We start from the raw sequence: 15,768 nt of genomic DNA, 5'->3' as shown, positions 1-15,768 counted from the left end.
AATCTCTAATGATTTCTGCGTAGTGTTCTCTCTAGATGAGAGAGAGAGAGTATCAAGGCTCCCAGTCTGTCTAAAATGTGAAGCTAGGGGTCCTATTTATAGTTTCTGGCATCCATAAGCTCTCACCGGCTAAAAAAGGAAGTTGCTTGGAGTTCAAGCAGTCCCCTACAGGTCAAAAAACACCCCCTGCTGCTAAATGAGTCCCTGGCAGGTCAGTGATGACCCTCCGATTACCTGCCAGCTTTTAAAATATCAATTCTGCTATATTTTGACCTATTTTTGCTTTATTGATAAATATCTTGTAGATATCTAGGAGGCTTTAATAAAGTCTATGCTTAAATGATTACTGCAACCCTTCAATTTTACCTATTGTACTCAATTCACAGTGTAAACTTCCATGGGTCATAACTATGCCAGTTTTTATCAGAATTCAATTATGAAAATTTCTAGCCCGGGGTTTGCTGTGCTTAAGATTCCAAAAATACCAATATTTGCCATGGTCGGACAATTCTACATTGCTTTTTCAATAATCATATCAGTTTGATTAAGCTTTATACAACCTTTAAGGTTTTAGAAACTGGAAACCTTACATTTGCATACATGCTGTGACATACATACAATACTTTAAGTAATGGATATAAATAGATTTTGGACAAGTGTTTTCAATTTCAAGTGGTTGCTAGAGCCTTAAACCTCATGTGAGGGTCTCAACAGAGATGGCGGTGGACTGCATTTTTTTTAATAAAATTTGCCCGTTGTACAAATGAGATGCTGCCCAAATTTTTCTTTTTTAGAGATCTTTAATACCAAAAGCTGGAGTGATACTACATGCTGCTACCTCTCTTTGGTTTTAATAATAATTGCAGGCTTTGTATGCTACTTTACATAACAATTTAAACATCCGCCTCACAACATGGTTTTGGTAGACGTTATTTGGGGATCCATTGGCATTGGTATCTGCCTGGGTTGCTAACTACGTTAGTCATCTGGTTAATGAAAGATCTTGAGCAAGATGTAATTGCCTGGTTCAAAATTCAGGTTACTACATGTTTTTTACAGTTGATGCTGACCTTTTTCACATTTATGGTGGTATGTGTATGACTACAGCTGTGGATGTAGCTGACTATATTCACTTTAGTAAATTCAGTACTTGGAATTGCTTTTCAACACTTTTCTCTTTGTTGAATAGATGCATAATTTTTGAAATTAGTGGTAGTGTTTTATTTTGAACATACACCAAGGTTTTTTTTATAAAAAGAGCCTTAATCCTCACGTGAGGGTCTCGGATGAGATGACATTGGACTGGACTTTTGAAAATTGATTCAAATTACAAAGAAGATGCTGTCCGTTTTTTTTTTTGGAATTAAATGATCTAAACATTATTGTAAATAAATGGTTCATTCTTTAAACTTAATAATTGATATGGTGTTAGTTTTTGTTGTAATTTTTGACACCAATAACAAGGGAGGGAGTTGTTGTTGACACCTTTCTTCCCAAGTAATGCTAGTTCTAATAGGCTTGTGTTTCTTGGATGGTGATAGGTAAGAGATTCTTTCCTTGGGGTTACAACGACAACTGTAGTAGTAACAAAAGATCGTCCACTATTTGAGCATTTTTATTAGTGATAGATAACCCTTGTATATGATTCTTTGATAATAAGATGTAATACACTATTTGTCAATATTAGATCTAAATGTCAATATAATCTTAACTTTCTCTACTTGGTATCTAATGTATACATAATATGTGGTTATTTACACATCGATTGGTCTCTAGTCCCATTGTATGGTTCAATAGTTTGTGAAATCAAACTATTGTCGGATTATTCATGCTCACACACACACACACACACACACACACACACACACACACACACACACACACACACACACACACACACACACACACACACACACATTTACCACCCACCCATAGCACTATATAAGGAGGCCATCTTTACAAACAATTTTATCTTGTATTAAAGGATAACCAACCCCTTGTATTCCTACCAAATATCTCTAGTTGTCTATATTTCAATAAGCTTTATCTTGAGGGCGCATGGGTGTATGATGCCATCACTTTGTAATAGTTCTAACCTAAATTTTCAATTCTTACTAATCTAATTTGCATCGTATTCCTCTCTACTCTCCTTGCTACATGATCCTATTTTGTTTTACATTTCTTACACAAAATAACAAATTGGACTTGCAACACAACTAACCAAGAAGCACGGCTAGACAAGAGTACAAAAAAGACTTCTAAAAAGCTTTTTAAGAAACCCAGGTTGACAAAAGAATTTTGAAGTATAGTTTACTACCAAAACCAAGAAAGCAATAGGAGCATCTATAGAGGAAAAGTCTAAAGTAACCACTACACATATTGAGGAAACATCTGTAGCCATGACAATGGTACTACCAAGTACTACCCCAGAGATTGCTATCAATCTTTAGAAAATCCCAACCTAGATAACTAAGAACTCTAGACATGCAACCACTGGCATAAGAAAAGCAACAATAGTCATAACAATAGTGGTTCAAAGGACACTAGACTGGCTATAGGCCCTTCAGAAGCAACCACTAATGGGTGATTTCGTAATAGATAATTCCACATGAATGGTGGTGCCATACAATGTCCTGTTAGCTAAATATGAAACAAAAAATACTAATGTAGAAATCATTACCGATGGTTGTATAGCCATAATTCAAACTGGGTCAAACACCATTGTCAATGTTGTAGGACAAATGATGGAGGCTCAAGCCATCATTCAAAGCTCTGATATGGATCACCTCTAGCAATAGTTCGAACATGAGACAACCAATGCAAACAAGTATAGAACATATCTTCTCAAACTCAAAGAATTTTTGATTGAATAAGAATTTGAAAGAAAATAGCACACCAAGGCCTTAAAAGAGCTACAACAATAAAATAAATAGTTAGAATGATCGATTCCAACCTCAATGTTGAAAAGTGGAAACTCAACAAAGAGCTACAAGAACACGTCTCTGTTGGACTAGAAACAAGCCACCAATGATACTCTAAAAGTGGTGTAATGAAACAATTTATTATGGAATAATATATCTACCAGTCTTTGGTAGACATTACTGAGTTTGAAGGAAACCTCACTCTGAACTTGGAAGATCTTCAAAATCTAGTTACAAATATGAAGAATACTTCGAAAATAAAAGCACTAGATACACCATGGCCTTAACTATTGGAGCATATTAAAGAAAGCCAAGACAAAGATTGAGGAAAAGGATGATGAGAAGGATGACAAGTAGGAGATGATGAGAAGGACGAGCAGGAAGATGATACCACATGGGGTAACTGAAATTCAAAGAAAGATGACGATGAAGATGATGATGACTACAAAATGTTGAGATGTCATGCTCAACATGTGTAAAACTCTTGGATGACTGTCATCGACAATCATCATCACTGGTGCACCTTGGTGGATAGATATATCTTTGCCAGTGATACTACACTTGTACTACATCGAATTGATCTACCTACCAGAGTGATGGCACACTAATCTATTCACCTCACCCACTATTGGTTCACACTAGACAGTCATATTAGTTTCCTTTTATGTTTCTATTTTCCCCCTATGTTTGTATGTAGACCTCTTATCTTGAGTTAGTGAAGAAGAGGAGGGTTTTGCCTCCATCTTTGTGTGTGTATGTGTGTGCTTGCAAGAGCTCAAGCTCTCTCCTTCTCTCTCCCTCTCCCCCCCCTACCCCCTCCCCCCCCCGCTCTGTGTGTGTGTGTGTGTGTGTGTGTGTGTGTGTGTGTGTGTGTGTGTGTGTGTGCGTGTCTCTCAACATGGTATCAGAGCTTGGTTGTGTTTAAGGGCTTGGAGCAGTAGAGAAAGAGGTCTCACAATTTTTGAGAGACATTGTCAAATGATCTCTAATTGAGATGCTTTCTTTTGGAGATTGTGCACCTCAGGGTTCTGTACAGTCCTTTCAACTACTATTGTGCATCTGAATTCCCATGCGAGTGCACTCACATGCAAAAGCACTAACGTTTAGAATTTTGAAAATATACATATTGGTGGTGCAAAAAGCTTCAATTTGGTTGCAGTGTTTACATATATTGTTTGATATTGTGAAACAAGTATATGTATGCATACTATGGTTACAAATAGTAATTAACTATTTTTAGCAGGCTGCTCAAAGACTTGGTGAAGGGTTGGAAACATGTCCTCCAACAATGATGGACTTAACCAGATTGCTAGTGAGAGGCTCGAAAAGAAAAACTTCCATGCTTGGAAGTTCATAATGAACATAGATAAAGATTAGAACCAAGGAGATCAAAAGGTCATGTATAGGATTTTTGTGAGTGTGCACGACACTATGATTGGGCACATACAAGATGCTCACATCCCTAAGGAGGTTTGGGACACCTTACAGTCATTGGATGGTACCAACATGAAGGCAAGAAAGCTACATTTGAAGATTGAGTTGAATATAGTGCAGAAGATAAAATTTTCTATCAATGACTACCATTGAAGATAAAGAACATATATGTGATCCACTTGCATCGATTGGTGTTATATTCAATGATGATGATAAAGTGAAAGAGTGTTTGCAAGGTTTAAGTTTAGAATACATACAATTAAAAATTGGTATCCATCTTTGAGAGAACATTCCCTCATTTACATATTTGGTGTCCATACTGATTGTGGAAAAGAAGGAACTTGAGGAAGACTCCTCTACATAGGGTAGTAACAATTCTGAACAGGTCCTTTTCAACAACAGAGGAAGAAGAAGAGGATGTGGTATATGCCATGGAGGAGGTCAAGGAAGAAGCAACCACCAAGCACAAAAATAGAATAATAATCAGAGATAGAATATAGGTGGTCAAGGAAACTTTCAAGGCAGGGGGAGAATATTTCTCCAATGAATTCAATGTCTTTTTGAAAAAGCATGGAATTTAGAGGAAGTTTTTATGTAGGTATACTCCGCAACATAATGGTGTTTCTGAATTCAAAAAGTTCCAGGGCGTTGATAAATGCAGAGGTGCCTCATTGTTATTGGGTTGAGGCTATTACTACATGTGTTTAAATTATGAACGTGACCCCTACTGTTGTAGTGCACGATATGACACCAAAAGAGAAGTTTTGTGGTGAAAAGCCAGATGTATCAAATTTTAAAGTGTTTGGATGCATTGATTATGTGCATGTGTCAGATGAACTAAGAAGTAAGCTTGAGCCAAAAGTAGAAAAATGTGTATTCATTGGTTATTCCCTTGACCAAAAAGGGTACAAATGTTACAATCTTGTCATAGGTAAAGTGAGGGTGAGCATAGATGTTGTTTTTGATGAAATGACAATTTTGTATGCTGATGTGAAAGATGGTTTAGAGGCTGATGTAAGACAGAATGTGGCTGCAAAATATACAAGTGCACCCTTGCAAGTTTTGAGTGGGCCGCAAGGGTCACCTAGTGTAGATCATGGTGAGAATCCATGGAGTGGAAGGTTGCATGAAAGAGTGAGTCTTACTAACTCTTCAAATGTATCAAGAAAAGGGAAGGAAAAGGTTGATGATGCCCTGATTTGCCAAATTTGAGTGTTGGTCATGATGATGGCAAAAACAATGGTTTTGAGATGAGTTTAGAAGAGGAATTTGGCATACCCTCTATGAAAACTCCGAGTGCAAGGAGGATGCAAGCAGAGACAATGTACTTGGAATTGATCTTGGACCATGCTGGTCTAAAAGAGAAATGCTTGGCATACAAGAGATGGCATTGAGCTTGAGGGGGAGAGTTGAGATGTCAAGCTGAACATGTACGACTCCTAGATGACTATCAAGAACAATCATCATCACTGGCATGCCTTGGTGGATACACATATCTTCACTAGTGATACTATAAATGTACTAGATCAAGTTGGTCTACCTATCGGAGTGATGACACAATTATCCATTCACCTCACTCACTAATGGTTCACACTAGTGACTAGACTGTTGTATTAGTTTTCTTTTATGTTGTTATTTTTCCCTTATGCATTAGGAAAAGGATGGGTTGTAGGAGGGCCTCTTTATTTGACATTAGCTTATGGAGGTGATTAACATTTTGACGAATAGGTATACACCATGTGTGCAACAATGGTGGGTGTGTAAGAGATGTGTAAGAGTGGTCAAAGGATGCACTTTTCCCTCCAAAAAAGAGGTGAACAATTTTATGATTTTTGGCCTTCCATAACTCCCACATATGATCTCTGATTTGAGCGGAGATCATAGATCTACAATCTACGCGTCGAGCTCTTTCCATAGATATGCTACATGATATGGTTTTACCCGCTAGATTTTAAATTCCATTTTGGGGGGAACCTTTGATTTCAAATAAACTAGCCGTTTTGTCTGTTTGAATTCAAAAGCTGTCCTTTGATTACTTTCTTAATACAAAAGGTTTGACTTCCTTAAAGTACCAAATAAAGAGGCCCTCCTAGACTTCATTCTCTTCCTAATGTTTGTATGTAGACCTCTTATCTTGAGTTAATGAAGAAGAAGAACAGGGCTTTGCCACCATCTTTGTGTGTGTATGTGTATGCTTGCAAGAGCTCAAGCTCTCTCCTTGTCTCTCTCTTAACATACAGATGCTCTAGATGAGAACCAGGGAAGGGTTGAGCCGAATAAACACCTGATCAATCACAATGACAAACTAATTGGACCTCAAACAATAGGCGAGATTAGACACTTGGGAGCCAGAAAGCCGAAGACCAACAAATTGAGGTTAATCAATAAAAAATAGTCTTTACATGAAGCAACAAAGGGAAAGCCATTCAAGAGGATCCAGATTTAGACCATACCTTTGATTTTTCTAATCAATGTTTGAGTCTACGCAAAAAGCTAAAGGAAGAGAAGTAGACCCAAGAATCCAAACCTTCCTGCATGGTGACAATGCCTAATTAGATCTGGAGAGTAGTATTAGGTGTTTTTTGTTGGTGTCAAGAGGATGGTACATAAGTGGAAGGCTATGAACTACCATGAACATCAAGTTTGTCAATTGCCTCCACATCCATCCATGTACTTGATCAAAAACCTTAGTATATACTCACACAATATGACACTACAATGGAGCTTAAGGCACATAAGCTTACAATGATGAATGTACAAAGTCTAAGAATTCAATTGGAAGTGTTGCTAGTAGGAAATATACCAACCTTTAGATCCATGCAAGGCATTAGGAACAAGGTAAAAAGGGTCTTGATGAAGTTAAAAATTTCCAAAAGAATTCTAAGCCACCAAGTAGATTCTCTACTAGAGAACAATGCATCTAACACATCATGGGCGGCTCATCACAATCACGATTAAAGAACAAGAGCAAGCTCTGAAAAATTTACTCCATTTAATCAGAGTCCTCACAAAAATGATGCAATAGGAAAACCAGATTGTACTGAACTATATTGAAGCTGTGTAAAACTCTCTAGTCCTTATGTATACACTACCAATGAAAGAAGATAAACTACCCAACTTCTATGAAATTTTAAACCCAATCTAGCACAAATGCGTAGAGCAAATGAGATACATCCAAATAGTAGACAAGAGCAAGGAGTGGTACACCCATAGCAATGTCTTATGGGTATCTTGGAATCTTGTACTCACTGACAATGAAAAGAAAAATACAATTTCAAAGCTCAACAATGATCTTATCAATTTCAAAGGAATTATAGGTCAATGGAAATCTCAAATCAACTTTGCATCAAATACACAAATTAGATGCTGCAACTATTAGTCAAAGCTTCAAAAATTCTTGAAAAAGCACTTTTCAGCAAAACCAGATCTAAGCCTCAATTCAAAGAATTGGACGAGGTTCTCTTTAAAGCCCGTATTCAAGCTATCATCCATATCCAATTGGGTGAATACAAACAACATCCATGTGCCATAAGCTAGCCATGGCACAACTAACAATAAGCAAGAAAGCTCTGTATGACCCTAACACAAAGATGTGGCATGCATTAACACCTTACGAGGTGGATATTCTCACTAAAAGGAGGGAGTAACAATTATCCACAAGGAGAACACAGCCTCCAGTATTATTTAGCAACAATTGATGGCCAAAGTAACACAAACCCCTAATCAACAAATGCAAAGTACTAAGAAGAAGAAGGACCCAAAAAAACTAGCGCGTAAGAAAAAGAGACAAAATTCAGGAAAGGGGAGGAGGATGTTTAAGGTGGGAACTAGCTCTTAGAATACCTTGCATGGAGGTTAACTTGTATGAGTTACCTGATGGAGTTACTTGCAATTACCCGCTGACACTATGTGACTATGCGTCCAGTCAAACTCCCATTTTGGAGATTCGAACTTTTGTAACTATTGGAACTCTTGTATATTTTGGAGCTCTATCCACTAGGCATCTTGTAGAGCTTGTGAGCATCAAGTGTTGTACCAATTGTATTTTTGAACCTTTTATCCCCAAAACTAGTTAATGAATTTCAATGTGAATCTACATTTCCAATTGGCTCACTCCATGTCATCTAAAGTATTTCATTCAAATTCAATTGTCTGTCTGAAGTCTGATTCTATTTATATGATATCTGGCATTTGACTCTCAATCTTTAACTCTGGAATAATTGTCAAGTGACCACCTCATTCCATGCACCTGCCTTTAGCATGAGGAGCACCTCAAATTGTACATTGATGTAATGCCTAATTCTCCGCAATGGAGCAATAAGCACTACGGGAATGGATACCCACACAGTTCCTTACATTATATGAACAACAAGTTATGTGAGGAAAAAATAGAAGACAATACATAGGGACAGAACACCGTCTTCTTCATTGATATGTAACAGAACACATGATTACCTGAGAATGATATATTGATTGCATGAGAGGTATCCACAAAGATTGGTATGCCCCCCCAAATACACCCGCTGCTCCAGCGCAGATCGGGAACGGTGCAAAACTCTGTCCTGTCCCATGATATGCCATGAAGAACTACCCAAAGTCGCATGAAATTCTAGTCCGCAATGTCCGAACATCCGTAGGACCACAATGTGCGGCTTATGCCGTAACACTGTGAGAGATGTGTGAGAGAGAAAACCTCAGACGCAGATAGCTGTAACAATCATCATGATGGTAAATAAACCTTGAGTAAAGCTTATCAATAGTCAAAGAAAACCATTTTTGGCACTTTAACTTGGATTGAATGAGAATTAAGGAGTTTAAGCTTCTTACAAAAGTCAAAGCGAAGTTATTAGAGCATAATCTACGTGAGAGGCGATGAAGGAGAGAGCCATGGCAATCTTGAATCTCTTTTGCTTTACTTGTAGATCTATCCTTTCCATTTTTCATTGCATAAGCTCCAAAAAGAACTCCCCGCTTTTTAGAAAATGCTACCCTTAGGGACGTGTGCCTTTTTTCTATTTCTATCGATCCTTCTATAACTTGTGACCAAACCAATTTTCCCCCCAACTTCAAATCTCTGCCATCTAATGCACAGTACCCCAATTCCCAAGTTGTGAAATGCCCCTAAAATTCTCGATTCCAAGCTTTGACCCCCTAAATATGCACCACATACCAAGACCCTGAAGACCACAAACAGAGGCCACCAAAACCGGCAAAAGTCATATGACATTACTCGGTTGGCAACTGCCACCGATTTTGACTATCTGTATCTTGTCAATCTGGACTCCAATTGAAATGCCATCAACTCCTATGGCCTTCATACATTGCATAGCTTGCATACAAACCCTGACAAGACTGCAAAAACCTCAAATGAAATGCCGATCAAGGTGACCAAGCTGGCATAAAACTAGCCCCATGTGAAACTTCAATTGACCATCTCTGAAGCCGTTTGAACTCTAATTGCCAATCTGAAAAGACCGACGTGCACCATATGATGAGAACTTCAGGACCATATACTCACTTCAGCTCTGACGCATCATTTGCGACTGCGGATCAACAAACAACTACAAACTTTAAACTGTCATAACTTTTCCACCGTAGCTCCAACTGATGAGTTGTAAACATAGGCATGTGGATGATTCCTAGTACTACATTTTTGGTCCATAAACTTCCATTTTTGGAACATAGAAAATATCCACTTTTAGCATCAAAAACATAAATTTTGACCCTTTAAAGCTTCATCTAGCATACATTTAGCATTGAACTTGCTTGTTATTGAGCTCTGGTCAATGCTCAATAAACATATAGACTTCAAATAAGCTTGATCTACACCCTTTTGTTCTCTTTCTCATCATGGAAGCGGAGTGGCATGACACACACCCCCTGTGAAACTCCACAGCCTCTGAACCTACACCCCCTATGAACCTGCAGAGCCTCAGGTTTGTGCCAACCGATCTTAAATCTGCATATGTTATAAGCACTTTAATCTCTTTTCCATCAAGCTCACATAATTGGTAAGTACATGCCATGCAGAACAATATAAGGTCCAAACCCTGTCACCAATGGTCTATCATTATCATTTGGTAGCTTCCCATCACAAATCTTTGTACCATATCAGACATATCTCCAACAAACCCAATTAAGAGAAACCATGTATAATGAAACCCGTCAAACTCAAGTATGCTCTAGTTGGTTGTGCACATGTCTTGACCAGCAAGCTCTATTTGGGGAGCTCTGTCAAGCTCAAGTATGCCTTAGCATGTCTTGCACACGGAATATCCGTTAAGTCCTTCCATTCAATAACAACCCTAAAGATGTGAAGATACTTCAATTATACAAAGAAGTCAAATGAAAGCAAGCCATGTAAGCTTGATGACCACAAAAACCAAAAACTCTTTCCCACATAGCATAAATCCAAAAAGGCAAAAGCTACTACCAAAAAACGTGCTACTTCTTTCTAGTATCTCAAGCAGCAAGTGTTTTACCATCTTTGCCAGATTTGTGAATTTTGCCTTGATTAGAAAAACTTTCTCCTCAATGAGGAAAGAGTTGAGATCATCAACTTTTGTAATGGTAACAATGACCCTTGGACTTATTTCTAGTATATGAAGCAGCAAGTGTTTCACCATCTTTGCTAGATTTTTGAATTTTGCCTTGATTAACACGGATTTTTCCTCAATGAGAAAAGAGTTGAGATCATCAAATTCCAAATTTTCCTTCATGATTTTCTATCCTACTTCTCAAAGAAATTTTGTGCGTATACCAAACTAGCTAACTGAGTACTAGTCAAATCACTTTTCATGGCCGAGCGATGATTGCCTTCATTAGAAAAGACTGCATGAAACTTCCAATTTCAAACTTGATGAGGGTGATCACTCACATCATGAAATATCAATCAAACATTTTGACAAGCTTGGACCACATTGCACTCGTAGTCTTTCAAGTCTGTACGGCTGAAGAAATTTCCTTCATGAGACAATCCACAATGGCCAAACATTGCCTTCACATTGCTCAGATCCCAATCAATTGTTACGGCATAAGCCACACATTGCGGTCCTGCGGATGTCCGAACATTGTAGACTAGGAGTTCATGCGGCTTTGGGACAGTTCTTCATGGGATATCATGGGACAGGATGGGGTTTTGCACCGTTCCCGATCTGCACTGGAGCAACGGGTGTATTTGGGGGGGCATACCAGTCTTTGTGGATATCTCTCACGCAATCAATATATCATTCTCATGTAATCCTGTGTTCTATTACATATCAATGAAGAAGACGGTGTTCTGTTCCTGTGTATTGTCTTCTATTTTGTCTTCATATACCTTGTTGTTCATATAATGTAAGGGAAGTGTGAGGGTATCCATTCCTGTAGTGCTTATTGCATGCTCCATTGTGGAGCATTAGGCATTACATCTGGCGACCGCGATGCGTGATGGGCGACCTGCGGTGAACATGCATGCGCACTAGGTCGCAGAGTCCTCCTGAACCTATTGTTCCAATTGTGGGAAGACGATGGAGGAGAGGTGGTTTGGACGAATTTTTTTTTTCTACACGACAGGCTAAGGAACATGTGTCTCTGTTTCCAAGCTCGGTGCGTGGTCTACGTATTTGGCGTGTGTGGCTTACTCCGCGTAGTCAGTCATGTCCTCTTGCCGTGCACTCTCCCTCACCCACTCATGTTGATCCACCACCAAATCCCATAAGAAGTCCCGAGATTTCACCACCATCGTCCCCACATCCTATTGTTCGGCAGCTCTTTCCAGGAGGGGGTACAGTTGGGTAAGGGACTATGGCGCAGCCAGTGGTGGCAGTGTTGGGGTATAAAGACCAATGTGGTCGCCCAGGTAAGTGGGCGGGCCGCCAGGTATGTACACATATTCTTTTGTAAAAACCTAATAAGAACTCACTATGCTCAACACATTACAGTAGAGCGAGTTCACCATATCGTCATGCTCTTCTTCTCGCACTCTCTCTCGCGTCACACTTCCGCTCGTACTCCTTCAACTGGTATCAGAGCTCAGATCGAGGCTCGGGGCAGCATTTGCAGGTAGCCAGAGTCACCTGCTCAGATTGGAGTGAGATTTGACAGACGAAGACATGGCCCCAAATCCTGTGGGCGAGCCCAAAGGGCTCGGTGTTCTCAGATTTTCATTCTGAGGTCATCTCGGCCACCGTTCGGCTTCGACAAAGTTCTGCGCAGGCCATTTTCGACTACGTGGTGTCGGCGGGTGGAGATCCAACTCTGCAAATTTGGGGTTTCGGCCTACGACTGCAGGTGCTGAGGATATCAGCACTTCCAGAGTGCTGATTTGTGGCTGTCTACACATCGAAGGACGGCTCACAGTTCTTGGAGGCGTGTCACATACGACACGGGTGCATCTACACAGATTGTAGGCGACATCCACTAGTTCATTAGGTAGCTTGTGTCTGCTGCTTGATATTCCAGATTTCATCCTGACATTGCAGGTACTTCCACATGGGATGTATTGTCAGAGATGATGTATGTCTATTGAGGGTTTGCTGGCTGTGAGTCACGCAGCAAACAACCGCCGCAATGGTTACAACATATAGTGGGAAATTTGTGGATGTTTGACTTTGTGGGAAGTCTATGTACTGTCAGATTTACTGCAGCCTTTGTTGAGGGTCGAGTGAGGTTTTATTGAGCTGGGGGATTCTCAAATCTTGAGATCCTTTCAGTGATACAGGTCTTGGAGCGATCCCTCGAGCACCCTTAGATAGGCAGCTAGGATGTATTGACTGTGAGTTGGACAGTTGGGATTGCATCTTTGCTTTACTGCCGTTGAGGCATTGTCGCAGTCTATGCTTACAGGACAGTGACAGGACAGTGAGAGACAGTACAAGTGCAGGACAGGTTTACCCACAGCTTACAGTGTTAGAGAGACAATGGTTTTTTGAGCTGTTTTTTGGTCTGTTTTTGAGTACACCAGAGCCATTTTACAAAGGAGACTCTGCCAAAATTTCTGCAGAATCTAAAGCTTTCTTGGTTCATTTGACAGGTTGATATTGGTTCAGAGGTCAGTTTATAGGGGAAACTCTGCCGAATTTTTCCAGGAAAGTAAACTACTGTGAAGCGTAGCTATGGCTGGATCACAGGACACTGCTCTTTACAATATCAAGAAGCTAGATGGAACCAATTTCCCATTGTGGAAGAAGAAGATTTGGCACGTGTTGGTACAAAAGAAGAAGATAAAACCTATAAAGCTCAAGGGGATAAAACCAGAAGATATGGACGAAGATGAATGGAGCAAAATGGATGAATTGGCACTTTCTACCATTATGCTCACTTTGGCAGAAAGCATTTACTTCAATGTAGCAGACGAGATGTCGGCTTATCAAGCATGGTTAAAGCTAAGTCATCTTTATGAGAAGTAGAGTGCAGCTTCACAGGTATACTGACTTAAGAAGCTTGTTAACTTGAAGATGAAAGAAGGGACACCTATGTCCAATCATCTGAATGAATTCAACACAATCTACAGTCAATTGTCAGCTCAAGGTGTCAAGTTTGATGAATGTGTTAGAGCTATGTTCCTGTTGATCACATTGCCGGAAAGTTGGGACAATTTTCGCACAGCTTTGAGTAATTCTGCACCTCCAGATGGTTTGAACATATCATGTGTAGAAGGAAGTCTGCTTACTGAAGAAACCAATAGAAAGACAATGGACAGAGGCAAAGGAATAGCCTTAGTTGTCAGGGGAAGGACCAAAGAAAAGTACAAAGGTGGAAAGAGGAATCAATCTCGTAGCAAGTCCCGCAGTGCTAAAGGCAAGAGTGACATAGAATGCTACCATTGTGGCAAGAAGGGTCACATGAAAAGAGACTGCAGAGAATGGAAAGCAGAAAAAGGCAAAGAGAAAGTTGAAGACCATGGTGAGAAGAACAAGTCCTCAGTGAAGATTCAAGAAATAAATGTGACAAACACTGTTGTAGAGGATGATAGTCTAGTGTCAGGAGACATCTAGTTCTTGAAGAATACAATGGACTCAGCTCTTCTTACAGCATCTGATCGAAATGCACTGAGTGACTGGATTATAGACTCAGGGGCATCACTTCATGTGTCTCCAAACAAGGAGTGGTTTACCTCTTATGTGACCACTAAAGATCATGTTCGGCTAGGCAATGGGCAGACATGTGAGATCTTAGGTGTTGGAGATGTTCAATTGAAGTTTCAGAATGGATCTTCTTTCACACTGAAGAATGTGAGACATGTTCCCGCAATTACAAAGAGCTTGATCAGCACAGGTTTACTTGATGATGCTGGCTACGTCACCACTTTTGGACAAAACATGTGGAAGATATCCAAGGGTTCGATGACAATAGCACATGGAGTAAAGTCTGGAGGACTTTACATGATTTATGTATCAAATGTCTCTAAAAATGTAATCAATGTAACCGAGCAGCCGAACGTTTCTTTGTGGCATAGCCGGTTAGGACATATGTCCAAGAAGGGAATGGAAATCTTGTCTCGTTCTGGTTATTTGCCTGGATTTTCATTTAATGATTTTGAATTCTGTGAACATTGTCTGTATGGTAAGCAAACACAGTAGCCACATAAGCATAGAAGCAGTAGAAGAGATACACAGTTGGCACTTGTTCATAGTGATTTGTGTGGACCTATGCCTAACCTATCTCTAGGGGGAGCTTCTTACTTTATGACATTTATAGATGATTACTTGAGGAAAGTATGGGTTTACTTTCTCAAGCACAAGGATGAAGCGTTTAGTGTTTTCAAAACGTTTGTGACACTTGTGGAGAATCAGAGTGGCAAGAAGCTTAAATGATTACGCACTGACAATGGTGGAGAGTATGTTTCAAAGGCCTTTCAGGACTTTTGTGAGTCAAAAGGTATGAAACGTGAACTTACTGCTCCTTACAATCCTCCTCAAAATGGTGTTGTTGAGAGGATAAATAGGACCATACAAGAGAAGGTCAGAAGTATGTTGTCTAATGCACAACTGCCAAATGGGTTCTGGGCTGAAGCTGTATCAACAGCTGTTCATCTTGTAAATAGATCTCCTAGCAAGGTTTTGCAGAAGGATTTAGTGCCAGAGATGGTATGGTCAGGCAAAATTCCCTCATACAAGCATCTCAGAGTCTTTGGCTGTGAGGCATATACTCACGTTCCAAAGGAATTTAGGAACAAACTTGAGCCAAAGAGTAGAAAGTGCATCTTTCTAGGCTATGGTAATTCTGGTGAGATGGGGTACAAACTTTGGGATCCTGAATCCAGAAAGGTTATCCGCAGCAATGATGTTCACTTTAATGAATCCAAATATCATTCTAAACCAGAGAGGGTTGAGGAGATTAGAAGAGTTGTCTTCCAAGAAGATGGACCTGCACGTGCAAGACAAAATGTCAGGGCTCAAGAGGAGAAAGGACAGGATAGATTGGAACCACA

This window comes from Adiantum capillus-veneris, chromosome 6 (genome assembly GCF_014529385.1).
Source record: "Adiantum capillus-veneris isolate H3 chromosome 6, ASM1452938v2, whole genome shotgun sequence".
Lineage (NCBI taxonomy): Eukaryota > Viridiplantae > Streptophyta > Polypodiopsida > Polypodiales > Pteridaceae > Adiantum > Adiantum capillus-veneris.
The sequence above is the reverse complement of the archived record's forward strand: the minus strand, read 5'-3'. Positions refer to the sequence as shown.